The sequence below is a fragment of the Pipistrellus kuhlii genome, unplaced genomic scaffold (assembly GCF_014108245.1).
Source record: "Pipistrellus kuhlii isolate mPipKuh1 unplaced genomic scaffold, mPipKuh1.p scaffold_m20_p_10, whole genome shotgun sequence".
Lineage (NCBI taxonomy): Eukaryota > Metazoa > Chordata > Mammalia > Chiroptera > Vespertilionidae > Pipistrellus > Pipistrellus kuhlii.
In genome coordinates this window covers 17,420,132-17,434,491 of record NW_023425405.1, presented here as the reverse complement: position 1 = coordinate 17,434,491, position 14,360 = coordinate 17,420,132, and the positions used below count along the sequence as shown (strand labels likewise).

The window sequence follows — 14,360 nt, the reverse complement described above, 5'->3', positions numbered from 1 at the left end:
ATATACATATTTCTTTATTGATTTCAGAGAGGAAGAGAGAGGGAAAGAGAGATAGAAACATCAATGATGAGAAAGAATCATTGATTTGTTGCACACACCCCACTGGGGATTGAGCCCACAACCCAGGACCCTTGTACCTTGGCTGGAATTGAACCTAGGACCCTTCAGTCCACAGGCCAATATTATATTCACTGAGCCAAACTGGTCAGGGTGAGAAGAATTTTTAAATATAAATCTTGGCCCTGGCCAGGTAGCTCAGTTGGTTAGAGCTTCATCCCCCATACACTAAGGTTGCAGGGTCGATAGATAGTCAGAGCACATACAAAAATCAAACAATGAAGACATTGATAAGTGGAACAACAAGTGGGTGTCTCTCTCTTTCTCTCTCATCAATAAAATAAAATTAAATACATAAATATTGTCCATATAGAGCAGGTTTCTTCTAATGAAACCAAAGGATATCAATAATGATATCATTGTATAAAGGAATAAAATACTATAAAGTACCTACGTTTAAGAATGGGCCCAATGCAAATATATTGAAAGTCAATTTCAAAAGCAGATATCATTAAATGCTCAGTGCAAAGGCCATGTCTAAATAGCTGGAATGATTAGGCCAATATATCAAATAGTGTCAGTCTCCTAAAGGCAGAGAACAGAGGACAGGGCACAATTCAGAGGAGTCCTGAACGACCTCTTACGATATCTCTTACCTCTCATATACAAGTAAGAATACTCCCTCTGCTGTTGGTGAGACAGAGTAAGATTTATGTTGCTCCATTTAGAGATCAGAAATACCTTGGGTAAGTTTTTGGCTTCATCATGAGCATGACTGCTGAGGCTTGGAAGCTCAATTGGGAAAGAGAAATGGAAAAGAAACAGCTCTGTGCTGTTCTTTTCCCCCTCATCTTATATTTACACCCTCAAGGGAGCAGAAGAGTTGCCAAAACCGATAAACTATCCATTTAAGTCTTTCAGCAGAGAGGTGGTTTTTATTACCTGAGCTCCAAAATCAATCAATCAATCTTGTGAAAAATACTGTAATCCTAATATATAAAACCCTGGGTCTGTCAAGACCAAAGGCTCAACCATCCAGAAGTCAGTCCTGCAGTCAGCGCTGGATTGCCATGGCAACCCAGCGCTGACTGCTACAGCAGCAGGCCCAGTGACCCAGCACTGACTGCTGATGGGGCTGTGAATCAGGCCTGGAGAGAGGCCTGAAGAGAGAAGCAGGGTCTGATCTATAGCCTCTGTGGCAGCTGTTGATCGGCACTTGCCTCTCTCTCTTGGCCAGCAGCCAGGCCTCCATTTCTCTCCAGGCTTCTACCAGAGCTGCTGATCAGCCCCACCTTTCTGATCAGGCCCCATTGATAGGCCCAGAGATGCTGACTGGCATAGAAACTGACCAATCAAAACAAAGTTGGCTGGCAGAGGAGGGCAATTGGGGGCAAAATCAGGCCACCAGGGGAGGGCAAGTGGGGGGGAACCAAGCCTGCAGGGGAGGGCAGTTGCGGGCAAGATCAGTCCGGCAGGGGAGGGCAATTGGGAATGAGATCAGGCTGTCAGGGGAGGGCAGTTGGGGGCAATTGGGCTAGCAGGGGAGCAGTTAGGGAATGATCAGGCTGGCTGGCAGAAGCAGTTAGGGGTAATCAGGCAGGTAGACAGGTGAGCAGTTAGGAACCAACAGTCCTAGATTGTGAGAGGGATGTCCCAAATTAGAGAGGGTGCAGGCTGGGCTGAGGGACACCCCCCAACCCACATACCCAGTGCATGAATTTTGTGCACTGGGCCTCTAGTGAGAAAATAAAAACAGTGAAATAAAACCCACAAAATGCCAAGTAACAATGTTATTATCTCACTAAGTCTTGAAATAGGGGCAGGGTGAGTTAAAGGAAAAGAGATAGACTTAAAATATTCAGAACAATAACAGATTCTGTGGCTATTTTTGGAAAGTGCCAAAATTTAAGAAAATGGAAATTAAGATTAGAGAAAATCAAATACTGTACAATAATAAAATGATATTGTATTCATGATGAAACAAAGTATTTCTCTAACAAATAGCTAAAATTTATCTTCAAGAAAAAAATCATTTGCTGAGTTAATGAAAGTACCAAAGAAAAACTAATGCCATGAAAAGAGATGAGCACTAAAAAGAGATGAGCTCTCAAGCCATGAAAATACATGGAAGAAACTTAAATGCATATTGTTAAGTGAAAGAAGACAATCTGAAAAGGCTGCATACAGTATGACTCCAACTTTATGACGTTCTGGAAAACGCAAAATTGTGAAGACAGTAAAAAGATGAGCTGTTGCCAAATGTTAGAAAAGAAGGAAGGAGAGATAAATAGGATAGCACAGAGAATATTTAGAACAATGAAACTATTCTTTGTGATATTATAATGGTGGATACATGTCTACACATTTGTCAAAGCCCGTAGGACATATAACACAAAGAGTGAATACTAATGTCAACTGTGAACTTCAGAGGATCATGATGGGCCAATGTAGGTTCATTCATTGTAACAAATGTTCCACTGTGGTGCAGGATCCTGAAGTGGGGGAGGTTATTAGTATATGGAAATTTTCTCTTCTTTCTACACAATTTTGCTGTGAACATAAAACTGCTCTGAAGAATGCTCCAAAAAAAAGTTATCATTCAATAATTATACATATCATGAAAAAGGCATTTTGAATTTTAGATAATTAAGCAATTGATATGGTTTCATTTTCAATTATATTTGGAAAAGCAGAAGAAGAGCTCATGGAAGTTGGAAAAACTAATTTTTAAAAGTAGTCAAATATTTGCTGCAAGTGGAATGAATAAGTCACACACAACCATGTAAAAAGGCAAACAACAATAGCAACCTTTAGAAAATCTGACCCATATGTGGTATAGTGATTTCAATAATCTGGAATTCCTAACTCTAAGGGAAATCAGCAAGTGGATTTAGTCACCATCATTTTTTTTTCTTTTCTTTTCTCAAAACGCATCATACACCAAGAGGCGCTGAAATATAGGAATTAGGGCAATGTCGATTAAGGGAGAAGAGAGCAGGGCTGCCAATTACAGCCAACTCTCTAAATTCAATGTCTACTACAATAATAGGACTAAACCGGGTGGAAATATAACAAACCTTAGGCCCTGAAACAGCCACAGAGAGGCAGGAGCAATTAAGTAGCTGAGGATTGAGAAACGGGAGAAAGATACAAGCGGAACGGACCATGAAAACTTGCATCGTGATCAAGAAGCTGAAATAAGCCAGTGAACATCAAAGGGGAGGCGTCTGACAACCTCTCTTCCAGGAGGAGAACCCCAGGGATTCTCTCTGAACGTCTCAATGATAGAGAGGTGTCATTGTATTTCTGTATTTTTGTCTGAATATGGAAGCTTGCTGGGAAATAAACGTGACCTCCTTTCTATACCCCTGCTTGAAAATGAAAATAATTTGAATTTTCAGTAAATTCTTACAGAGATAGAAGCCAAGGAATCTTCTTATAAATGGGGGTGGGGGGGTAGGTTTAAAGAGGAATGCTAAGGATGCAAATTTTCTAAAGAATGCTTTATGTAAGGAGCAAACTGCTCGGGAGAGGAGCAATTACCAGCTTAATTAATTAGGGCCTCATTGTAACTCCCTTGTGAAAAATAGTCCTGATTAAAAGTGCCAGAATTTAAAAATATTGACTGATATTGAAATGTAAGAGTGTGAAATTTCAATTAGTGGCAGAAAAAATTAGCTGGTATTATCATTTACCAATAGACACTAATGATTCTTGGGTGACTGGGGACACACACAAACAGAGTTGACAGTGGACATGTAAACAGGAATGGGATTAACCCACTGACAGTTCATCCCTCAGAATGATCTGCTCCTTTGGCCTTATGTTTTATATCTGCAATGAGGAAGTTAATGTTAAGTAATAGCAACTGTTTTTGCAGGGAATACCTAGGACAATATAAAATAGAGGATAGCAAATAAATATTTGTACTGACACACAGTGTTTTTGATAGAAGAAATGTTCCAACATGTATATTATACATTTTGTAAAGATTCATAAAATATTTCTTTAGGTCTTAGATTTTTCAGAGCTGGAAGCCTTATTCAGACTCTTTCCCTCTCTGTGCCTAGAAAGAGCTCCCCAGGTGTTACAAGGAGCAAAAATCTTCCAAGGTGAAGACTATAATTAGACTAAGCCAGGAGGTGAGTAATCCAGACAGATTCTCCGTCTCACCTGAGACTGACTGCTCCACCATAGACTGTTTTCATGATTCCATTTTCGGAACATGGACTCAGAGCAGGATATGCTTCTGCTTCTCTTTCTTCCCTCTCTCTTTTTCCTTAACTTTATCAGAATTAGTTATAGAATAATATGGTGGGAAATTCTTTTAAAGAAACTGCTTATGGAATAGTATAACAAAACCCCCATTTTTTTTAAAAACATACCTTTGAGGTTAGACTTGAGGCTGATGCCCAAAACATCAAGCTCACTCTTAGACCCAGAACAAGCCATTTAGTGTCAACAAGCACCAATTTCTACACTTATGAGTAGGAAGAGCAAACATTTACCACGTATGGCTGGCTTGAGGAATGGGAATAATATATATATTCCCATATGGTAGACACTCAAGAAAGAGCGTCGGCCATTTCATTGCTTTTGTTGTCATTATTGTCACAGAGTATTCCATCCAAAATCCTGAAGTCTTCCCTAATGTGGAAATATCCAGTCTTGGGCAATGTCCAGCCATGCTCACTTTAAAATATAAGCACCACTGGGACTCCTTGTTTACCTTTGAATGACACCCATTGTCCAGAGACAACAGAAATTAAACCTATGCCACCCACTGCTCTCTGACTTTAATACCCCCAGCACACAAAGCAAAGGGGGGGGAAAAAGAGTCTGTGATATTAGGTTTACACACGAAGATATAGATGCCTGCTCAGCTGATAAAATCTGGTAGAAAAGTAATTTTGAGGATGAAACAAGAAACAGCAGGCAGGTCTGGGAAACACTTTGGCCCTGGAGCTGCTCTTTATCTTCTCCCCTAAAGGAAAGCGAATACCCAAAGAACACCATTACATAGAGTTTCCCTATCATTTTCCGCTTCCATGATGTTTATATGGCCCAAGCCTCTTCCCTGTGGAGCAGGGCCAACGAAGGCACCAAGTATTAGAAAATCATCATCGGGCTCAACAATATGAGGATGGTGTGTGAAATGTATGCTCTTCCCTCCAGCCATCCAATTATTTCATGCTTAGCTTTTATAAAGAATGGGGAAATTAGTGTCAAGGTGATTCTTTAACTCCCCAACCCACTCCTCCTAAAGAGCTCCTAGTAGTTAATTAAATAATCAAGAAATAATGGGCACGTCTTCCTATATTAGTCTGCCTTGTTTATTGGATTGGCATGGCTGGAGAGACAAGGGAAAACTTCTTTGCTTTATTAAAGGGGGAGGGTTATCTTCATGACCATGAGTGGGCAATAACATCGAAAAACATCATTATCGCTTTCCCATTCCTAGAGGAGATATTATGCTATATCAGTTACTGGGGATCATCGCAGAGCACCAACATTTTGCAACAATAACAGCAAAACATATCCCCATTCACATTTCAGACAGTTCCCTCACTCTCACAAGCCCCTCCACCAGAGCTGGGAAAGAGAAAGCAGAAGAGTGCCAAGTGTTTGGTCCAGCTAGTTTAGTAATGAGAACTTAGATAGGAGAGAAGACAGGGGAACATCGTAATCATGCTGATAGCTTCCCAGAAATATATCAGGGGAATGGCTAGTACAAGTGTGATGTTTATGATTGCTTATTAGTATTATACTAGCAATAAGTTAGATGATGAGCAGGGTGAGGAAGAGGAGAAGAATAAAGACAAAAATAAATTTATTGGCCAATATTTATTTCGCATTTACTTTGCGTCAGTGATTCCCCTAAGCCAGTGGTTGGCAAACTCATTAGTCAACAGAGCCAAATATCAACAGGACAAGATTGAAATTTCTTTGGAGAGCCAAATTTTTTAAACTTAAACTTCTTCTAACGCAACTTCTTCAAAATAGACTCACTCAGGCTGTGGTATTTTGTGGAAGAGCCACACTCAAGGGGCCAAAGAGCCACATGTGGCTCATGAGCCCCAGTTTCCTGACCACGGCCCTAAGCTATTTATGTGTATTAATCTCCTTATGCAGTGGGGAGAAGGGGTAAAGAAATGGCTGGAGGAGAATATGGCTTGGCAAAAAGGCTTTGATCAGTCATGGAAGAATCTCATGTGGGCTTGAATTTAGAGTTCATCTTAGTTGAGGAAAAGTGAAGAACTTTTAATAAGATAATGGTGTGTTCAGATTTGCATTTTGGAAGGGAGACCAGTTCAAAACACAAGGCTCTGGTGGCAGTTGATGTGAGAGACACTACCATCTGGGAAAGGTGTGTGGATGGAGATGGGAATGAATTCTAGACAGAGTCTCAGAGATAGGTTTGCCTTAGTGATATCTCAGACAGACAGTAGACTTAGAGTGCAGAAGAAGGAAGACATGTTTATAGCAGGTCAACCTCACTTCTTTTTTGTCATGTAATTTGTGATCAATAATAATGTACAATTTTATATTACTGTTCACTCAATAATATAAACTTCCAAGTTTCTCCTATAACAAAGCAGAAACAAATTATATATATGCTATGTAATATAAAATTATATTATACATAAAATATATAATATATACTGGTAGGAGAGAGAAAAAAAAATCCCCATTTTAAGACAAAATACTTTCACCTTGAAGTTTTAAACATTTAAACATAAATTTTTTTTATAAGTTTCTTCTTCCAGAAATATCTCAATAGAATATCTTTGTCTCCTAAAGAAATATTTTCACAACAATGTTAAATACCTAAGGGTATAAAAGTCTCTCCTTTACCATAACTTTCTAGAATTCTACACAGAAAACCACTCTTAATATGCCCAGGCAAGGAATGTCTCCTACTAATCTCTCAATTTAAAATATACTAATTAAAAGTCTTCTTGCTTTTGTCTGTTTCATATTTTAATTGAAATTCAAAGTTTTAAAAATGAGTTTTGCCCTATCCAAAGTTATGTGCTTCCTGTTACTGAACACCAGAGGGCATCATTCTGTGAAAGCCTGGATTTGGGAGAGGGAAAGAGAAGGAATTCCATTGCTAATGAAAGAAAGGAACTTTTCAGTGTGTACCCTTATCTACCGTAAAACATTACCATGGTAACAGCACCAGTTAAGATGATTGTATATTTAGGTCACAGTATGAAAGAAGGATCTTGTACATGTAGGGGGGAGGGAGACAGACTGGAAAGGAAGTAAAGTAAGACAAGAATATATAAAGTGTGGAAGCAGGAAAATCAGCCAGAACCTATCTCAACCTTTGCTAATAGCAGTTTCCCAAAGTCACACTATAATCTCTCAAAGCAAAGGTAGATAAAAACTGTTAACTAAAATGAAAAGCTGCCCTTGAAGTTCAGACCCTTAAGCACCAGCAATCTGAATGAAGAAAGAAGCACTCCTTCAACAAGGCAAAATGAATACAGAGCTAGACTGGAGGTAGGGATGTGCGCAGTTCTTGGTCAGGCATCACATTGGAAAAGCTTCTCCATCCACTTCAACAACACAAATCATGAATTAAACTGCATGGATGCAAAAAAGGCCCCATGCTAACCTGACTAGCTCAGGGAAGGCCTGAGTGGCAGTTTTGCAAACTCAAAGACCTACAGTATAACTACAAAAGATGGTATAAAATCAAAACTTTAACTAAAAGCAGTTTATAGTGGACAGTCATGTCCTAGGCTAGCATTTTTCCCCATAAAGGTCAGTCTTTACCTTAACTGAGCCTATTGTCTTTTTGCTCCTAAGGTTACATCCTCATGAAATGTCAGGGTAACTTGTAACTTCTCTTTTTCTGGACCCCTCAGGGCACAATCAAATTCCTTCATTGTGATTGTTATCATGTTAATTGTTGACTGTTAACTATCCTGCGCCCACCTAAGTAAAAGAAGCCAGTATCTATCATTTTACTTTTTATTCAATCACAGAGGTCCCCCCCTTTGCTTTCTCCCACCTCCCTAAACCATCACCAGTGGATTTCATGTAACCACTTCCGTCTCCTCCTTTGATGGTAATGTATAAAACAAGGCGAAGAACTGCCATTCTCTGGAGCATTATCTCAATATGCTGAGATCCTGCTCCCGGCAACTGTCTACAGTTTGGCTCAAATAAACTCAAAAAAATCCTTTACAGGTTTGAATGTTTGTACATTAACAGCTGGAAGATATAAAAATTCTCTTTCATCCTTTTGCCCCAGACAAAGAAAACCTCAGTATGGCTATAGGTAGAAATAGCGTCTGCCAAAATTTAAGGCAATATTGATGCCCTCATTTTCCTCTGCCAGAGGCAAACAGTGTTGAATCCGAACAAGCATGTTGTGCCAATGAAGAATTTAGTTGGCTCTGAATCTTTCTCAGAATGGAGGGGCTTCAACAGGAATAGGCACGGTGGAATTAAAAGGAGGGCAAGAACATCCTCGAACTCTGAGCCGTTTTGAGTTCCCAAACGCAGGGCAAGCAGTGCTACAACAATTCATGGAGCCAAGCAGCACAGCAGGAGAAAGCCTGAAGTCCAACACACCTGTGTTTGCATCCGGGGGCTGCAAGTGACTAGCTGTGTGTGGTTTGGGGTCATTACCTCTGAACTCTGGTTTCCTCATTTGTAAAATGGGGAAAATAGCATCTACTTCATAGGTTTGTTGAGATGATAAAATGAGAAAACAGATTCACCCATTCACACGTTGAACAAATACTTAACTTAAGATGTGCCAGATATCGCTGTAAACAATGGGGACAGAACAGATAAACATAATACAGGGAGACCGGGAACACACTCTTTGCAAATGCATTTCTAAGGGGAATGACCTGTTTCCTTTGCACCACACAAAACACAAACCCCTAACATTCCCACCGCCATCACCACCATGGGACCCCGCTGAACTTCGTATGTAATCAGTGGCCTTGCCCCAATGCCCTCTAGTGAAAGCAGTCCCAACACGTGCTCCAGGAACCAAAGAGAGGCAAAGTGGGGGCGGGTGATAGGGACTGACAGCCAGATGTTGACAGCCACAGAGAGGATTCTGACAGTGTTTGCTGTATAGGCGCCCACTGAGGAAAATCACACAAGGAGTCCACACCGTAAAGTGGGCAACCACTTCCAATATCAGTTTAAGTAAAGAAAACCAGTTCTTCAGAGGAACTGGATCACAAAATGTTTCTCTCAGGCTCTCGATCCTAAGGAGTAAAGGGAAGAAAGATGAAGGTAAGACGGAGAGTGGGGCCGGAGTGGTCAGAATTATAGGCATTTTCTAGAATTATAGGCATTTTCTCCCAGGCCTATCCCACACAAGGACTAACTCCGGCGATGGAGGCTGAACGCAACACTTGTGGCTGTTAATAGCATACCCACAGGTTCCTACCTTTCTTTCTTTTTTTTTCTTTTTTTCTCCCATTTCCTCTTCATTTCCATTTATTCTCTTGTCCTCTCTTCATCTTGTCTTCTTGATTTTACCTTGTTCCGGGCTATGAGTCAGAAAGGCATGTGCTCCCTAACCAGCCCACCTCTCCTCCTGCCCAGACTTGCCCTCCAGGCCTCCCCTGCAGGCCAGCAGGCTGCAGTCTGCGGTTTTCTTCTCACCTCTGGAGCCACCCCTCTCCCTTCTGTGTCCTTGAACTTGAGAGCTGGCTACTCTGGAACTGGAATTAGAAAATTCCCACTAAATTTGCATCCATCTGCTTGCAGTTGGGCATTATCTGGGCAAAGAAGGGCATAGAGTCACATTCAAAGCAATGTAGGTTTTTAATGTGAAAATAGCAATAGCTAACCCCCCAGGTTGAGAGTCTGTGGGACCATGCCAAAGGGACTGTACCTATGTGTGACTGCCAGTCTCTTCCACATCCACCCCTGAAGTCCCTTGAGAACTACAAGCAGGCCCTTTGGGTTCTCTTGAACTTGAACTATCGATATATGACAGGAATATAAAAATCCACCTATTTCCTCACTCCAATCCCCCTCCAGACACCCTCTGGCACACTTACATAAACACGTATGTATTACATTTGAAAGAAAACCAAGCATCAGGAAGCACACCCTGAATGTGGGGGTCCCAGGACTCTCCCCACTCTCACCCCATTCAGAGTTCTAAAACAGTAAGTGCTGCTGGAATTGTTATGCCTTTTCAGGGTCAAGTTTCATTTTTCAGTTTTCACAGGCATAATTGCTTAACCCAGTAAAGCGTGTAGAGCCCATTGAATTTCCTTATCTCTGCCACAACCCGAACACATTACTAATAATAGCGATAACAATAAAAATTCATCTGGCATGAACTTACGGCTTCTTGAGGTTCTTAGCTGCCAAAGCCTGCAGAGCTGTGACACATTCAGCACAAAATTCTTCCACTCATTTGACAAGAGTCTCAAAGTCCACTCTCTGAACTGCAGCTGAATACAATTCCCAATGAGAAGCTGTTTTCTTCTATGATTATCAGTGCCCTTATTGCTAAGGCCCCAAAGATCAAACACACACACACATACACACACACACACACACACACACACTCCTAACTATAGTTTCAAACCTTATCATCACCCTTATTATTTTCTTATCAATGAAAATGCACCATATGCTTCTCAGTATTATGTATACATACAACCAGATTGCCAACAAAATAATAATGCATGACCTTTGCCAGGCTGAGAGAGTTTAGAAGTGCCTCACTTTCAGAAACCTCTCCATTCAGGTAAAGCAGAATGGCAAGGAATGACGTGAGCTGCTGGTCTGCCCTAGGAACCAGCCATCTGAACTTCCCTGAGTGGCTGGAAAGAGGCTGCCCACCAAGGGTGGGCTCTGGCCTGAGGCCTCATGGAAGGGGAGGGGGAGCAGAGGCAGGACACCGAAGCCCCAGTCTCTTAAAGCTGCTTCATGCAGTCTCCCCTAGGACCTCCTTCCCATCCCACCCCCAACCCAAATTCGTTTCTCTTAGGCCTTTTCTGTTGTCCTACAAGTTGTTATTATTATTATTATTATTATTATTATTATTATTATTATTATTATTATTTTGGAGTCTGGGTTGGCTCTGTTCTCCTCCCGCCAGGTCCTCTGTGGAACTGTGGCCGTGGCCATGACCCTGGACACCGGCACGAGGGTCTGTGGAGCCCAGACTGCGGACTGCCCGCTGGAGCGGGGGACGTGTGTCCGGGTCGGTGGCGGCGTGTGCTGGGGAACAGACAGCACTGGGCTGGCTGCCAGGCACCCACCGCCGCCCAGCGCTAAGGAAAAGAGCAAGAAAGCAAAACAAACCCAAAGGGTGCAGAGAGGAGATGAAGGGGAACTGGAAAGTCAGTGGGGGATTCCGGAGCTGGAGGACAGGGAAGCACCGTGCTTTTGCTGGGCTGGGCAGCCTGGGCGAGCCGGCGGGCGGGCACACCTGTCACCCTAGGCGGCCTCAGTGACAGGGGCGCGGGCCCTGAACTCACTAACTAAGGACACCTGAGGGCAGCTCGGGTGAGGTGTCCGCAGGCAGGGCTTCTTGCTCTAGGCGTCTACCTCTATTTTTTCCATTTCCATACCGGCCACAGCCTGGCCTCATGACCTGGGGTGGGTGGTGAGAGTTCTGTTGGGCGATTCTGTGGCTGGAGACAGCCTGGAGGACTGGCGAGGGCAGGAGGGGAGAGAGAGATGGGGGCACTGGAGAGGAACTGAGGCAGGGGTGTGCACCGCTTTCGGGCGTGGGGTGGGGGTGGGGGGATCTCTTCATGTCTTGAGAGCTCCCTAGGTGAGCATCCTTCTACCCCGGAGTCCCAGGGGCTGCGGGCAGGGCTCACAGGTGGAATCTGTGCGCAATCCACCCCGCGCGGCTCGGACCGCACCTCGCGCGTCCCGGGAACTGCAAGGTCCTCCCGACCGCTCAGGTCCGCGGGTGCGGACCGCCTGGGACATCAGGGGTGGCGTGACCCCTCTCTAGGACCCCAGCCCCGCCTGGGTGCCCAGGGCCCATCGTGAGGTGCGTCTCTTGGAGCTCTGGCGCTCTGGGCTGAGACTCTGTCCCCAAGCCCCGGGTGGAAAGACTAAGTCCTATGCGGAGCCGAAATGGGACGGGGTTGCACCAGGCTCCCCCCTCCTCTGTCCTGGGACCATGCGCTCCTTTCTATACCCCTGCCCCTGGGCCACGGGCCACGCACCGCGGCGCTCAAGGGCGGAACCTGGGTACGGCGCACAGCCTGGGCGAGCGGGCCTCTACCCCATACCCCTGGAAGACGGGCCATCCAGGCAGGCAGGACCCTGGGGGGCAGGAGAGGGCGAAGATCTCCCTGTCTTTTCAGGGACGGCATCTTGGGGCGCGGGAGGGAGCCGGGGGCAGTGGAGGGGTGTCGGGCTGTGAGAGGGCGCGGAGACCCGGCAGCAGGCGCAGCTCCCGGGCTGCCTTCCACCTTCCCCGGGACTCAGTGACCCCCGGGCTCACAGCCCTGCCCTTGTGGCGCCTCGTCCGTCCCCGCCGGCCAGACCCGCCATCGCTCCCTGCAGCCCTCCCAGCCCCGGCGCCAAAGTTTCCGTGAGAGCATCTCACTTGTGGGGGGGCCCCTCGTCCAGTTTCCCATCCCCGATCCCCCTCCACACCTGGGTCTGGAGGTGGGGAGGGACCCCGCGGTGCCAGGGCCCCGGAGGGAGCAGGCAGGCTGGAGGCGCTCTTACCTGCGGCGGGTCTGGCTCCGGTGCCTCCCCGGAGGGCGACTTCCTCGGCGCGGCCGGCGGGCGCGGGCGCGGGCGCGGGCGCGGGCGCGGGGAGCTGGTAGCGGGTTCGGGGCGGCGGGCCGGCTCCGGCGCGAGCTGCGCTGCGCAGGGAGGGCTCAGCTTCCTAAGCCAGCAGCCCGCTCGCTTTCTCCCTTGATCTTGCGAGAGAAAAAGGAAAAGATTAGTTGGAGCCGCGACGCCGGGGGAGGGGTGGGGCGGGGGAGGCGGGGAGAGAGCGGACCCGGAGGTACCGGCGGGAGCGGCAGGGCTCCGGGCGCCCAGCACTGGGCTCCCCCGGCCCCTCCGCCGGCCAGGAGCCCCTCGGCGGCTTAGACGGGAGGGAACCCGGCGCTGTCCCCGCCTTTCGCACCAAGCCACCCGAGAAGCAAAAAAAAAAAAAAAAAAAAAAAAAAGGACTTTGGAGCCTGGCTTTCAGGGAGAAGGCGAGTCTGGAGAGCAAAATAGAACCGAGACCTGCAGGGACCCGCGAGCTGGGCGGGATGCATTTCTTCGCCCAAGTGCCGGGGAAAGTAGTAACCGGAGTGGCGGCGGCACCGATTTAGGGGTGCCCGTGGCTATTTCCTAGCGGGATCTGCGGTTGCAAGACTCTGGCCAACCCTCAGGCTGGCGCGTGTGCGTGTGCGTGTGTGTGTGCCCGTGTGTGCGCGCGGAGTGTCTGTGTCTGTGTGTGGGTCTGTGTGTCTCTGCACCAGGCGCCTTTGGTAGAGAGCAGAAGAGCGGGTCGCTTCGTGTGTGTTGTGTTCCATTAGCTGCAATGGGCAGACAGTTTCTGGCGAGAACGTTTACAATTTTCTTGCAATATGACAGGATTAATTGCTGGTGAAGGCATTCCTCCAATGAAATCTCCCCTGCTCTCTGATTTGGCGGTTCTTCTGAGCAACTATGACAGCCTTTTTTCTCCAGGCTCCTTTCCGCTCCTCTCCACTTCCATGCACACAGCCCCGCTCTCCATCTGCAATCTCCACACCAGAGCCTTTGCAATCACCACTGCCGCCGCCACCACCACCACCACCACCACCACCACTACCATCACCAGCCCCGTTCCTACGAGTATAGGCTTGCTCTGAGAGTGGCATGACAGTCTGTGAAGACGCAATGTTGCTTTGCGATTGCCGAAGACACTTGAACCCAGTTTTTTCCAGGTGGGAAAAGGTTAGAATAAATCCGCTATGCTATGCGAACACATAATGGTGTTAAACTATTCACGGGTTGTTCATTTCTTTGGGGCATTGATAAATGTGCTAGACTCTAGATATTTTTTCTTTAGAGATATTTTTTTTCTTATTTTAAATACAGATCAATGCCCATGTTTTCAACTAATAGGCATTCTGTTACAAAGTATTCATGGAATTTGGGATCTCCATAAAAAAAAAAAAAAGATGCCAGCTCTTTGTACTCACATCGGCCTTAGGTTTTTATTTGTTTACTTTAATGAGAAATTCTTTCAAAGAGTACTTATTATTCTAGGCACTGACCCATTAGATAAAGGCACAATGACAGTTCTGAAGTACAAGACTTGCTTTTATGAAAGTGTACGTGTACAT

At 45.5% G+C, this 14,360-nt stretch overlaps 1 protein-coding gene across 2 annotated transcripts in view; it reads right to left on the bottom strand.

Moving 5' to 3' along the window:
• Window positions 1–14,002, bottom strand: part of CHRM2 (cholinergic receptor muscarinic 2) — a 138,529-nt gene extending 124,527 nt beyond the window's left edge. The window contains exons 1-2 of one of the 2 annotated variants that reach the window (XM_045577116.1): window positions 13,270–14,002; window positions 12,757–12,953 (exon numbers count right to left, since the gene is read on the bottom strand). The gene's annotated coding sequence lies outside the window, so the exon portion shown is untranslated. The remainder of the gene's footprint in view (window positions 1–12,756; window positions 12,954–13,269) is intronic. The other variant, XM_045577121.1, reaches the window with a different exon arrangement.
• Between the last annotated feature and the right edge of the window lie 358 nt (window positions 14,003–14,360).